This window comes from Pleurodeles waltl, chromosome 1_2, assembly GCF_031143425.1.
Source record: "Pleurodeles waltl isolate 20211129_DDA chromosome 1_2, aPleWal1.hap1.20221129, whole genome shotgun sequence".
Taxonomy (NCBI): Eukaryota; Metazoa; Chordata; class Amphibia; order Caudata; family Salamandridae; genus Pleurodeles; species Pleurodeles waltl.
Window position 1 is genome coordinate 1085513802 of NC_090437.1, and position 15773 is coordinate 1085529574.

Here is a 15773-nt window from a genome sequence, read left to right on the forward strand (position 1 = left end):
AACACTGTAGTATTTTCATAAACAGATTAATGTAGCGAGAGTGTAAACATATTTTTCTGTAGTCCTCCCCTCTTTCTTGTTTTTAACCTTGGCATAGGTACTCAAGGTTAAAATAAAAGGTGATTCTAGTACCTATAATCAATTTTAGCCTCACTCCTAGTCCTTCACCAGATCACACCTTAGGTTTAATAGCACTCCTACAGTTCCAGTCACCACTATCCTAAAAGATCTCCAGCAAAGAGCTCCCTTGCAGGGCCCATTGGGCATTGCAGCACCGACCCAACGAGGAGCAAGCCTGATGAATCATGCCCCTAATTGGTAGGTGGTGGCTCTTGCTCCCAAATAGCTACACGCCTCGGGTGACCTGTGTTTTTTTTCCCTAATTAGGTCTGAGGAACACAGCTTATGGAACAGTGTACTCAGTTGTTGTGACTCTTTTCTTTGACCTCTGGTCAGACTACTTCATGTGCACATGATGCGGACACTGAAGACAGCCAGCCTGCCAAAAGTCAAATCTACAGTCTGATTGAGCCAGAGAGAGCATCAGAACTGAAGTAAGCAAGATTCTGGAGCTGGGGGCGATTGAGCCCTCTGAAAGCCCCTGGGCTAGCCCAGTGGTCCTAGTACCCAAACCTCATTCCAAGGGAGGTAAACCAGAGTTGAGGTTATGTGTGGACTACAGGGGTGTCAAACCGGTCACCAAGACAGATGCTCAGCCCATTCTAAGGGCTGATGAGTTAATTAACAGGCTGGGTGCAGCCACATTTCTCAGTACCTTTGGTTTGACATCAGGGTTCTGACAGACTGGGCTAGGCAGTCATCCTCTCTGTAACAGATGACTTGCATGAAGAATATGATAAAGGTGTTACCCTGGCTCTGGTTCTCCTGGATATGTCCATGCCATTTGACATGGTGGATCAAAATCTCCTGTGTCGAGACAGCAGGACTCCGGGCTGTGCACTTGAGTAGATCAGCTCCTTTATGGGGAGAGGGGGAGGAAATTTCTCCCAGTTGGTCCACCTAATCCCACCTTGATTGTGGAGTGCCACAGGGCTCGTCCCACTCACCACATCTTTTCAACCTGTACACTTGCCCACTAGTTCACTCCCTTAAAAATAGGAATTTACAATCTATAACTATGTGGATGACTTGCAACTACTTTTTACGACTGACAATTCCCGAGAATCCAAGAAGAACTTTCAAACCACAATGTGGTTCATCCGTGACTGGAGGAACAGCAACCATCTAAATATGAATTCAGGTAAAAATTGAAATTGTCATCACTAAAAGTAAGATCGATGTTTGGACAGCATCATTCTGACCCCTTTTGATGTCCCTCTCCCACCCCAAAAAATCTGTAAAGAGCCTCAGAGTAATTATTGATGTGATCTCTCCATGAAGCTACAAATCGAAGCAATAGTCTCTTCATCTTTTTAATGCTCTGTAGAATCAGGAAAATTGCAAATTTCCTGACCTCAGGGGGCACTTATCCAATGCTCTTGTGATAGCTAGGATAGACTACCCCAACTCCCTATATGTGGGGCTTCCTAAATGCCTCCTCAATAGTTTCAAATATCTCAGAACCAGTCAGCTCAATTAATTTACTGACAGCCTAAAAAATGCCACCTTACCGCTCTAATGAAAAAAACTCCACTGGCTGCTAGTGGAACAAAGAACAATTTTCAAAATCAGCTGTATCATTTTTAAAGCACTCAACAACACCAATCAGACATTTTTTACTTCCCGAATGCAGAAGTATACTCCAAAATGAACATTATGTTTCACACAAATAAACTATCTGTCAGTACCCACATTTAAGAAGAAGAGGATGGGAGGCCTTATATTCTCAGTTATTGCACCAAACAACTGGAACTCTTTTCCCTCAGAGATCAGGTCAGCCAATTTTTACAAAAGAAATTCAGGAAACTGTTAAAAACCTGGTTATTCAATCAAGCATACAATTAAATCTTCACCTGCAGTATTTTCACCTCACGGTTCGATTTTAGCACCAAGAAACCATCCGGTGTGCGTGTGCTTTATAAGTTCTGCTATATAACATAACAACATAACACCAAGAGCCAAGGAGAATATACCATTCTTGACCCCAGATGTGCATGCCAGTTTATTGTGATGCCCTTTGGATTGATCAAAGGTTGGTGAATAAAGTCCTAGCTGGGCTACAGTCATTTAGTGCAGCATATCTAGATATTGTTGTATTTAGCTCTATTGGACAGGATCATCGGATCCACCTTGGAAAGGTCCTTGAGGTTCTGCAGCAGGCAGGCCTCACTATCAAAGTAAGCAAGTGCCAGATAGAGTAGGGCACAGTTGTATACTTGGTACACCTTGTAGGTGGAGACCAAGTGCACCCCATACAAACCAAGACCCAGACAATTTTGAACTGGGAGGCTCCAACAACCCAGACCCAAGTCAGGGCATTCCTTGGCTTGACTGGGTACTACAGGAGGTTTATGAAGGGTTATGGCACTATTGTGGCACTCCTCACAGAACGTATCTCCAAGAAACAACCAAAGACGGTAAACTGGACAGTTAGTTGTCAAAAGGCTTTTGACACCCTGAATGAGGCTCTGTGTTCAGTACCTATTTTAAAGGCTTCAGATTATACCAAACAGTTCTTTTTGTAGTCAGAAGCCTCGGACCATGGGATCGGTGCGGTCCTAGTCCAGACCAACAATGATGGCCAGGACCATCCTGTTGCTTTCATTGCAGGAAGTTACTCCCTTGGAATCAGCGTAGGAGTGCCATTGAGAGGAAAGCCTTTGCTGTGGTCTTGTCACTGAAGAAGCTGGGACCATACTTGTTTGTTACTCACTTCATTGTCCAAACCGACCACAGGCCTCTCAGATGGCAGATGGAAATGAAAGGAGAAAATCGTAAACTGTTGAGATGCTCCATCTCCCCCACATGGTATGAACTTTACAGTGGATCTTAGACCAGGAACTGACCATGCCAATGCAGATGGGCTTTCCCAATATTTCCGCTAAGACAATGAAGCCTCTAGAGAAAGCTTAGTCTCATTTCCTTTCATTTGGTGGGGGGGGGGGGGGTGGAGGACAGGGGTGGCTAGGAAAGGGAAGGCCACTTTGGCATGAGGGCAGGTGGGAAAATTAGTCAGTAGGGTGTACCACCTTTGGGCCAGCCACATCCCTATGTTTGGCTACCCAAAGTGGACTCTTGAGGTAGGGTTCCATCATCTTGTTTTCAGACGGAACTAGGCCTTCTGGAAAAGGAATATGCCCATTCCCCACAGAAAGTGGTCACAGAGGGGTGTAGGCACTCCAAGGGTAAGTAGCCCATTGGCTATTACTCTACACTCCACTCAAACACCCATAAATTGAGTATTTAGGTGGCCCCCTAACATCAAAAGAACAGATTTGTTGTACTGTGTTTTCCTCCTCCAGTTGGATCCAATATTTTTCAGCAGCCTTCTTGATTACTTGATAAATTGAGTATTTAGGTGGCCTCCTAACACCAGAAAAGATTCATTGGACTAAAGAAGAAGAAAGACCCGAAAAGCAAGAACTGAGAAGAAGCAACTGACTTGGCTCCAATCCCACTGGCCTGCCTGCTGTACTCGTCAATTGCACCAAAGACGACTAGTCCTGCAGCTGTTTTGTCTCCAAAAGCCGGGGAGGACTGCCAGCACTTCAAGAAGTAACCAGGATCTCCTGTGGAGTAGCAGAGCTGCTTCCGTGCACCCTGTAGGCACCAAAGATGAATCATGAGGACTGCAAGTTGAAGTGGGCTAATGATGCCAGCGTGGCCCCTAGGCCCTCCAGAACCAAAGCCCACCTTGGGTTTGCCAACAGTGGACACCTGAAGCCTCTTTGTGCAGGCCCCATCTACCGAAACTGTCTCCAGTGACGAAAGCCCGACACCTCGGGACACCTCTGCACCAGACTGCCCTGACCTGAGAAGAAGTGGACCAAAGGTGGCTCTATGTTCCTGACCATCATGACAGTGGATTTCCCCTGCTGGTACAGCCAGACTGACCCCCCAGTCCCTACGTGCAGCCTCTTTTTCTCCAGGAACAATTTCCATTGAAACCAATGGGGGCCCCCGATGCCAGAAAGCACCTCTGCACCCGGACTCCCCTGAGCCCAGTCGAGGCGACCTATTGGTGCTTCTCCGTTCTAACCTTAACTCCAGAAGTTTGGTCCTTTAAGTTGCTGCTGAGTACCCGAATGCAATATGTGTTTTTCTCTATAGGACTGCATTACTACGTTAGAGACATTTATAATAAGTATACTGCCTGTGTACTTCAAAATAGCATCAAAATGTACTTGTAAAAGTATTCTGGTGTTGAAAAAAAATATAAACAAAGTAACTATTTTTCTAACAATTGGTCTTGAGTGTCTCATTTATTGCCTCTGTGAGTTTAACAAGTTCTTAGCACTACCCTCTCGATAAGCCTAACTGCTTGCTCACACTACCACAAAAGAGAGCTTTTAGGATTGTCACTTTTTACACTGTAGATCAGTAAGGGTCACGTGGACTATCTGTATAGGGTTCCCTTAAATTTGATACACTACATAGATAGCCCGCTTCTTACACCCCTGCATTGTATTGTATGTTCGTCTCTGCCTTTCACTCACCCTCAGCATTGCAGTCCTTGCTTCTATGTTGAGGGGCAGGCAAAGGATGCAAAAACTTTGAGTTGATCCTTCTGTGCAAATATGTGATGGCAATTTGGGCAGAAATAGAATGGAGTGTTCTCCATCTAGGCAATCCGGGGGAGCCTTCCCAACCTGCTATTTCTTAAAATATTCCCTCCAGGGAATTCTGCTTCTTTTCTCTCAACTTCCTAAAGTACCTCTTTTCCGGTGTTGTTCTCCAAATCAGTGATTCTTTCGGTTAACTTTGACAAACTTCTTGAACATTTTTCTTCATCGTGTTGGAAAGCCATCAGACAAGCATCCAGACCCAATGGCGGAAAAAAAAGAACCAAAAGATGGCCACCAAAGGTGAGAGCTTCCGTAGGATGGGAGAGGATGTCACAAGAAGCACCAGACTAGCAGATCAGTTCATGCCCAACAGCAAGATAAACAAAGAAAGGACTAGAAAAAGACAAACTAGATGGTGGAATAATGCACAGCATGTGAATCCAGAAAAAATTTAGACTTCTGTTCAATAAGAGTGTTGATCTCTTCCTTTGGAGTTTCTTTTTCTTCCACCTCTACCTCTCTAGGGATAACATCTCCCTCAACTGGATTGGCAAACAGAAAAGATTGAGTGATCTGTTCAGTGCCTGTTACTGTTCTGGGATCTTGAATTTCCTGACATGGAATCTCTGAAAGATTGGTGTGCTATTGATTTCTGCCATAAATAGACACTGTGGAATATTGGGACTGTTGATGCTGGCTGTGATACCCCTAAGACTGGGGGATAGTATAACCACTGAAGAAACAGAACCCTCTATCTCTTATTTTGCTTGAAGTCTTTGTGTCTGTATAGAGAACTGTACAACTTTTTATTTTCATCAAGACCTTCTGGCTTTTAAGGCCTATGATTACATTTCCATCCTCTCCGTCTGATCATCTGTGTAAGGAGGTAAGAGTACAGGACTTGAGAAAGACAGATTCATAATTTGTATTGTGCATCTGGCTCAAGAGATGTTAAATGAAGCCAAGATGCTTATTTTAATGAGATGCCATGACAATATGTTATTGCTGCTAAATCTACAGTATCAGTGGCTACACTAATAATTAGGATGGAGACAATCTGACCTTCATTTATGATTTCCATGAAATATTGTATTCTGTACCATGGCAGGTCATCAACAAAGGCAAGTAATGATTTCCAAAAAGCCCTATCATATCTGCTAAGAAGGGCAGAATTAGTTGTTGGTTTCATATTACCAGCTGCAGATCCACTAACTTTTCTTGTCCACAGTATCAATTCCTTAGTTTTCCCTTCCTGGATTGACTAAGGTTTCTGGTGCAGATGGCTGATTTTACGCACTGAACCTCTGTTTAAGTTCTTGTCAGAGTAAAAATGGATCCTGTTGAGCCTGCTTATACTTTTAAAGGAGACATGGTGTTGCTGATTTCAAAGTGGCTGGACTTAATATTTCTTCCACAAGCTTAGTGAAACATGGTACCAATAACAATAGTGGTTTTGGTGATGCTTGGGGTTGTAATGTCTTCATAATCACAGATATAGAGGACGATCACACCTCAAGCTGGATATTTCTTTTTCTTAACTTCTCACCAATGAATCCTGAAATGTAAGGCTATCACCAATTGGATATGATCTCAAAGGAGTAGTTAGAGGTGAAGTTGGAGTGTAAGATGCATCAATGTAATGGCCTTTAAGTGTATTTCGGAAGTTGAAGGCGCTCTTCTCCTTTTTTATTTTTCGGAGTGTGCACTTAGGAGCATGTATGAAGGGATTGTCCCACATTGGAACATCTGGGGAATACCTAGGTTGTAGCATGGATGATGCCAGCATACTGATGGAATGATGCAGCACTGGAGCGTCTGGCAGAGGAGGCAGTGGGAATGGTTCTAGAGGCACTTGCAGGCGATCTTCTGTAGGTATTACATACCTAGGTCTTGGAGGTAATGGAGTGGGAGTAACTGCATCAGAATGCATTGAAGGGTATGAACTGACCTTAAAGACTGCCTCAACATAGATCTACTTGACATTGACTTTATAGTTGATTCTTGTGTCATCAACATTCTTGGAGCAGAGATATGATGGCTTGACATCATCCATGGAACCATAACATGATATGGCGTCCAGTGATGACAGTTGGAGTTGTGGAGGAGCAGTGGTGTGATGTGGAGGGTGTTGATGTCGTCTGAATTAGCTAGAAGTGGTCGCACATGAGTTATTGAAGTTAGCCTGGAAGGAACACTGGAGTCTCTCAGCTGCAAACACGACTAGTTTGAGATTGTGTGGCACCAATATGGTGATTATGATGCCCCAGGTGTATTTTCTGTCTTTTAAAGCTTTTTTTGACATTTTCTGACAGTGAAGACAGTCTTTTACACTGTGGTAAGGTGGAAGGCAGAACATACATAAATCAAGGAGATCTCAAGAAGGCTCTTTTCCCACTTTTGGGCCACGTCACAAATAGCAAAAGCACACCAAAGGGAAACTAAAATCCTAATGTGGAAAACCACAAGACTTCTCTAATATTGTTAAAAGAACACCAAATAAAATGTAAAATGATTAATTTCTGAAGAAAATCCTCAGGAAAAAAATTAGGTAAAGAACCTCTGAAGTGTTCTCAGATCTAGTTAGCAAGACCTGGAAAAAAAACCAAAACTTAGCCTGTTAGGCAAACTGCCAAGAGTGCATGATGGATAATAGGCGCTTCTGACTCGCTTAATGCTTCAGTGCAAGCTGAGTGCAGCTGATGCAGTTTTGACCACACATGAATCTTTCCCTTAATTTATCTCTGCAGCAGCAGTAGGGTTTTAGACTAGTTTTCAGGTCAAACGTAGCAGCGTGCAAACATAATGTTCATCACTTTCATTCGTTCCTGAGCTTGCCTTTCAAATATCCCTTGATGTTGTTGGCAAATGTCTTAAGTTTGTCCCACCTTGTGGCTGGTTTAAGGCCTTGGAGACTGACCCGGTTACATGGTTTATTGCACAATCACCTACATAGTGTGGGCAAACTACTTTTCTCTTTCATCTCTCCTCTTCGCATCGCAAAGCCATGGGATCATGCCACTCTCATTTCAAACAATGTTTGTCCAAGGATGAATTCTTTATTACTGACCACCGAGGAACACAGTCTTTTTTTAAAATTTATTTTTATTAAGCACTTTGTTGACTTGATCAGACACTGACTGCACACATTTAAAGCAGATTTCAGACACCTTTTTTCTTTCGCCGATGACTTGATTTAAAAAAACATTTTCTTTACTTTCAGAACACTCCTTTAAGTAATGTTTGACTGCTGAAGACGTCCGTAATGTTTGATTGATTGATAGATAGATATATATATATATATATATATATATATATATATATATATATATATATATATCTAAGTGCCCACATACGTCATAATGAGGAAAAAAAGCGAATGGCCTAAGATCACACCGTTTCAGCAGGGGAGCCGATATTTATCCAGGTTTTCTGATGTCAATTTGCACAAATCAGCCAACGATTGCACACAATTAAAGCTTATTTCATACATGTTTTTTTCTTTCGCAGACGATTGATTTCAAACACATATTTGGTTTCAGAAAACTTCTTTTAATTAATGTTTGACTGCTCAAGATGACCGTAATTTTATATATTTCAACAGTGCCCACATACGTGATAATAAAAAAATAAAATATGCCTAACATCACACAGTTTCAGCAGGGGAGCCGTGATTTATCCAGGTTTTCTAGTGTCACTTTATACAAATCAGCCAGCAAATGGGGATAAATTTGTCTTTTTAGGTCGAGGTTGCACGCTTTGCCCTGTTGTAAGTATTGTGGGCGTTTAACCACGCCCATCTCACACCCGTCACCTCCACTTGTTAGTGGGCTTGCCTTTCGAAAATCCTTTATCATAAATGGTAAATGCTTTACATTTGTCCTTGCTTGGGGAAGTTGTGTTACCGTCTTGCAGACTGACCCAGTTATATGGATGATTGCCGATATGTTTGACTGTGAGCAAACTTCTTTTTCCTTTTGTGCTTCTGCTTTGAGCTCATACTCATGCCTATGGAGCTTTGGATCGGCTCGCTTTTGTCAACTGTTTTACTTTTCATTTTCTATTTATGCGGCAAGAAAAGTCCAGTTAGGAATTTGCAACGCCAATAGCTCTAACTGTAGCAAATGTGGAACCGATTGCATTGCAAATCCTTGTTATTTAAAGGCTTTGCTCTCTTCATTCAGTTTTACATATAGCATAAACTCAACCGGAAAATAATGTAGCGCTATATATAGGAGCACCAGTTACAATACACATGCATTGCTTATGGCAAAGGGAGCTTTCAGTGGGGAGGCTGCCCGCCTCTGGTAGGCTTAGAGGAGGGACCGGGCTGATCACCAAATCGAGCAGACTGATATAGCGATTAAAGCAGGTGGCATATGCTCCACAGAAGCCTGTTTTCTTTTGAAGCAGAGTCCTTGGATATAACGTTTTCAGAATTGCAAGTGCTCATGTTTAAGCAGGGAAATTACCAACAACATTTTTCCGTTTCAGCATACATTAAGAATGTTTTGTACAGCTGTATGATTTTAATATTTTTGGTGTACACTAACTTGCTGGGAGCACAAATGAGTATATTCACTACTTTTAATTAAACTTTTTCTTATCTTATCACATTTATTACATTCAACAGTATGTCGGCTCTGGCTATTTAACACAAACTTTTCTTAAAATACATACTTCGTCTCTTCAAAGTTTCAGGCAGTAAATTACTCTTGGCGCCACTTTACCATATACTCATTTACAGTACTTCACAGTCTAGTCACCGTGTATTCGTTGTTCAAGTTCACAAAACATAATAACATCTTTTTACAGGGCAGATACAACCTCAATTAACACACACACCACCGAGGAACACAGTCTTTTTTTAAAATTTATTTTTTATTAAAGCACTTTGTTGACTTGATCAGACAATGACTGCACACATTTAAAGCATATTTCAGACACCTTTTTTCTTTCGCCGATGACTTGATTTAAAAAAACATTTTCTTTACTTTCAGAACACTCCTTTAAGTAATGTTTGACTGCTGAAGACGTCCGTAATGTTTGATTGATTGATATATATATATACAGTTTTTTTCTTTCCAGAGCAACTGCTTGCCTGAAAGAAGTGTAAATGTGTACGACAGATTAATTTGCAAATATAAAGGGAGCTCAGAAGTCTGTATTGGGTTGAAAAAAATCAAGTATCTTGAAACTTCCCGATAACACCCATTTTTCCAGCTGTGTTACAAAAGCGTTACCAGCTGAACTGCCAAGTTTGTGTTTTTTTTTTTTTTTAAAGTGACATAATAGTCCCTTACGCTGAAGGGGTTTCAGGTGACTGTTACGCTCCCAAATCGTCTCTACTGCTTTAATCAGGATTTCACTCCAGGCTCGCAGGTTACAGACACAGACCTATACATTGCTGTAACTAATAGACGTTTTATGAAGTACCGTGTTGCATTTCAAACTTAACTTAACTCTTGCTCCACCTCTCTTCCCAAAAGTCTCCTACTGCAGGGGTAACAACCGTGGTGCAAAGGTACTAAATGTCAAGGCCGGGTTAATAACGAAGGGCATTTCTTTAGATTTAACTATATTTTGTCTCTCTCTAGTGTGGGACAAAAACTAAACCTGCGCACTTTTATAAAAGGTCTTCAGGCCCTATCAGATATTCTGACAAAAAGACTTCAATAGACACAAAAGGGCAAAATTCGTTTTAACTTAAGTTTCACATCCAACACCATACATTCATCTTAACTCTACACTTACACACTAACACACTTAACCTTTATTCCTACACCACTCACAATGCACAGAGCACACTTACACCATTATCCCTGCACTCATACACAGCCCCCACACCTCCTATTATTAATCCCATAGGTGCAACCTAATGCATTTACCAATGCTTGTTTGTTAACTTTATCCCTAAAATGTACTTACTGATTAAAAAAGAAGCCCTGATTGAGCGTTTCAGTAATGTTAGTTTGTGTGTTGATTTTTTTTCCATCTCTCCCTCTCCACACAAATATGTTTACTACCTATGGGTTTGAAGAAACTGTATATATAAACATACATTTAGGCCTGTCCTAGTGCATCTCCCACACTTATGTTATTGATGGAACTGTAATTACAATGCAAACTGTAGCTCTGAGCTCCTGGGCTATGTCATCCAGTAATGAGATGGCTAGTTTTCAAGGCCATCATTGCAGTAGGGCTATTAGGCATGAAAATGTGTCATGCATTACACCCTCTAGGGGCTAAATATATGGTTACACTAAATACCTCCTAGGGGCTAATTATATGGTTACACGCCTATGTTTCTTAAAAATATTTTTATTGTGGTGTCCTCTAGGGGCTGTTCTGAGCACTACAGTTGACATAAGATAATATTTATGGCACGAAAACTTGCCCCATAATGCTTTGCAGGGCATTACTTTTACAAAAATGTTTGCTCATATCTCATTCTGTGGTGGATCTAGGACAATGGAACCACCTTCAAAACGTTCACCACAACGTTCTCTGGGTCCCCACATTAGATTAGTTGGTACCCCAAAATAATAACCCCCTCACACCATTCAGTATCTTTGAAACCTCTCTTACGGCTGGAACTTTAGTTTTACAGTTGCGAGTAGATTGTGTTTTAAGGGTCTTGTAAGAAATAATATTCCAGTAGGCCTGCTAGTCCTTTAGTTATGTGCAGGGCCATTGGAATTATGTGGCAAGAAAAGTCCAGTTATGCATTTACATCTAACTCAAGCAAAAGCTCGACCAATTTCATTGTAAATGCTTGTTAATTATATGGCACATTTCTACATTAAATTCTGCACTGTGGTTTAAAATTATGTAAGGGATAAAGAACACCATGTCATACATTTTAAGGGAATTCAAAGTCACCAAGATGTTCCTTATACAGAAGAACGGAGCCAAAGGACTAGTTCCTTCATAAGGTTATGAAACTCCCTGATGACTTGCAATATCCTTATAATGTACAGCAGGGGTGCTTTATCCCACATAATACATGGTTATACAACCACCTTTCTAACAAATCACTTAAAACCTTGATGCATAATGCTTTCATATCAAAGAGGGCATATTTGAAACATAAAGAATAAAAATAGCACCTCTGGTGTAAAATTAAACAAATCAAAAATCTGTTAGATAAAAGTTACAAAAAGATATTAGAAACAGCTCAATACTAGCTAGTTTTTGTAATTAAAAAAAAACAAAAAAAACTGCCGAATCTTGGAATGTGCAGAAACATACAGAAAGATTTTAACTTTTCTATAATTATCTAAGGAGTGTGAAAAATAAACATTAATTTTGGCTTGTCACTGAGCTAGAAAAAAAAAAAGAGCAGAAGAAAGAGAAGCAAAGTTTTCTTTTCGTTGCTTTAAACAGGTAAACTGTGACCTGAGCTGCCTTTCACCTCGGCAGCTGCATCTGGCAGCAAGGCAATGTGATGTCAGAACTCGACTACAATAACGGAGTAGAGTTCTGACCTCTTTTCTTTGTATTCGGCAACTGAATGTGACAACTGGCTGATAATAAAGAAATTAGAGATGAGCATTTATATAGGTATTGAAGAATTCCATTGATTATAATTATATCAGGGTAGTTTTTTTGCAGATAAAATGTAGTTAAAGCTGGCCTGTCACAGACTTATTGAAGTGTCACCAGACTTCATCACTGAAGTGGCTACATCCTATGCTAGAAAAAATAAATTATATATATATATATATATATATATATATATATATATATATATATATATATACACACACACACACACACACACACACACACACACACACACACACACACACACACACACATATATATATATATATATATATATAAAAAACAACAAAAGATGAGAATGGCATGAATTGCAACTATTGAATGAAGACGAGGTTCAAATTTGACATAAAAAATATCCAGTCATGCCAAACATTTACTTTCTTCCCATAATTCATAAAACACTACAAAACCCTCCTGGTAGACGGATTGCATCAGGATGCAGGTCAGTATTTTAGAATCTATCAGTATATGTGGATTACTACATCTCTCCCATAGTCCAAACACTGTCATCGTATATACTGTTTGAGACAAAGGTAATTGAAGAAGTTGAGCCATTCTGATACGTTGCTCGAAATGATTGAGATATGTTCGCATAATGTCTTTTTGTTCAGTCATGAAGTCTACCAACAAATATTCGGAACTGCCATGGGAATTTAGTTATGTGAATTTGACAATGGGCTTGAGGGAAAGAGGGTGCTTGGCATGAAGAACTTGAAACAGACATCCAATATCGTGATATGGCTGAGATATATTGATGATTTATTTCTCATTTGAAGAGGTACAGAGGAGCTGCTTACCACTTATCTTGAGAAACTCAACATCAATGATTATGGTCTAAAATTTACCATAACATCAATAAACAACAAATTGACTTTTTGGATATTCATGTGTTTGTGGCAAATGACAAACTTAAAACACGCTGTACAGGAAACCAACAGCCACAAATAGTGTTCTATATGGCTCAAGCTATCATCTGGGACCCTATAAAAAGCATTCTGTATGGTGAATTCATTCACACGAAAATAAATTGCTCCCTAGTCGCAGATATAGACCACTAATTTGAGGAGGTGAAAAAAAAGATTTTATAAACGGGGCTATCCAGCCAGGTTTATTGAGTAAGCAGCAATTAGGGCTAGGAATAGACCACGGATGGAGAGCTCATACCAAAAATCAGACAACTGTAACACCATAATGATGATGTCCACATATAGTAAAGAGAGTCAGGATATTAAACAGATTTTTCAGAGAAACTGGCCCATCCTGTTAGGGGACTTGGGGTCTGGGTCCTGGCATTTTTGATACATCCAATTCACATTCAGAAAGGCACTGTCTGTAAAGGTTAAATTAGTGGAATATAAAATATATATTTCATGGCTATAGGTGAGAATTCTGCAATGCAGAACCTCCAACATTGAGGTGTTCAATAACGAGCACTTTCTTACAAAAAGGAGGATGGTCTGGGGGAGGGAGCGGCGATTGAAAGAATGGCATAGCCTTTGTGCAGAGCAAGTACGCTCGATTACAACTATCTTCTAAATAGTGAAGTGGGAAACCCCCACCAGTAGCAGGAGCTGGTAATGGAAGTGGGATGAGTCAAACAGTTTTAGAGGTGACTGGCCCAGCAGTGCAAGACTAGAACTGCTGCTGTTTAGGTGTCTTAGGTCCCCCCCGGCTTAAAAGGACTGGTAAAGTTTCTTTCGGTTTGGTCAGCTGCCACTGGTGTGAGACGTGTCCTCTGGAAAAGACCCTGAAACAGCGATATTATTGGTGAAACTGTTTTACTGAGGAAGCAACATCGAACGGCATAGCCTTGTATGTTAGTTCTGGGAGGAATCTGCCTTTTCCAGTGAAAGCCACAGGACGTACAAAGGTATGTTTATTAATGCTGCTTATTAATCTACTGAAAAGGCTGCAGAATGCATTGTCCAGGCATGCTGGTGCAGGTTAACTGCCAAACCATTTAAGGCGACATGTGCCATTGGGAGGGGTGCAGCAAGCTTATCTGCCCAACAGAAAAACATTTCTGACCATTTGAGTAAATATTTGTATCTTCACAACCTTGAGTTGTGAATGAAGTTGCATTTGGATAAAAAACATTCTAGCTTACGCATCAAGAATTTTCAATTCTATTAAGGACACTGAGGCGAGGATTATGCTTTCTCTGTCTTTACTGACTTAAAATAGCAGCCAATCACAAACAAGTTCAACAAAAAACTAAACATCCCATGATGCTCTACTCAATGTAACATGGTCCAATCACCTTTCGCGACCTCTGTCCATATAACACCTGACCCTCAATGTCACTTCCTCTTTCTTTGGTCAAGGCAGATATAGTTCAAATTGAAATCGAAACTTCTTACATCAAACTGTAAACCAGGAATCGGGAAGATCCTCCTCTATCAGATAACATGAGCTTGAAGACTCCAACTCAAATGGGAAAACAGTCCCAGCAAAATCAAACGCACAAATCTTTACATGAAGTCGTGAAACTCAGAAGTTCTTCTGATCAGAACCTATAATTAATAAAACAGGTAGGTAATACTCAAAATAATGAACACATTTCAATAACATTAATATTCATATAACTGGTATTAAATTGGGTGGGAATAATAATCATCAATCTCATCAGTTAAAGATTTTTATTCAATAATAACAGTTCTTATGGTTGGGATAATCCTCGCCTCCGTGTCCTTAATAGAATTGAAAATTCTTGACGCGCAAGCTAGAATTTTTTTTATTCTATGTCAGGACCGGAGGCTCCGATTATGCTAGTTTAAAGCTGCTCCATTACTACAGATGCTACATCCAACACAGGCTTGTGATAACATTTACGAAACTTATTTTCTGAAGACCAATCTGCAGTCCTCATAATGTCTTCCATACAGGAACCCAGGGAATAGGATTTGGAGGCCATAGATCCTCTAGCAGAATGAGCTCCAAATATATTGGTATCTATACCAGCTTCATTCATTAACCATCTCATCCGTCTAGCGAGGGTAGCTGATGCAACTGGTTTAAAAGGTTTTTGCAAGGAAATTAATAATTGCCCATTAACATCCGGTCTAAAGCCCTTTGTAACAGCTTCATATTCTTTTAAACAATGAACTACACATAACTTAGAATTGACAGGATACATTGGATATGATACCGACCTGTAATTCGTTTTAGTCCTTCTAGTTTTAGTGAAGGTAACCCCATCTGGCAAATATACCCTGCCAGATAAGTCTAACGCTCTGACATCTGATACTCTTTTACAACAAATGAGACACAAAAGCATGGTCAATTTAGCTGAAAGTAGCTTGCGAGATAAATCCTTATTAGCAGGCCAAGAATCTAGGAATTTTAAAATAACATTAATGTTCCATAAAACTGAATATTTTGCCTGAGGTGGTTTGGACAGGCGACTGCCCCTCAGTAATTTACAAATTAGAGGGTGTTCTTCTACAGGCTTACCTTCAAAAGGTATATGCCCCGCTGAAATGGCTGATCTAAAATTATTAATCGTCCGTTAAGCTAAACCAGAAC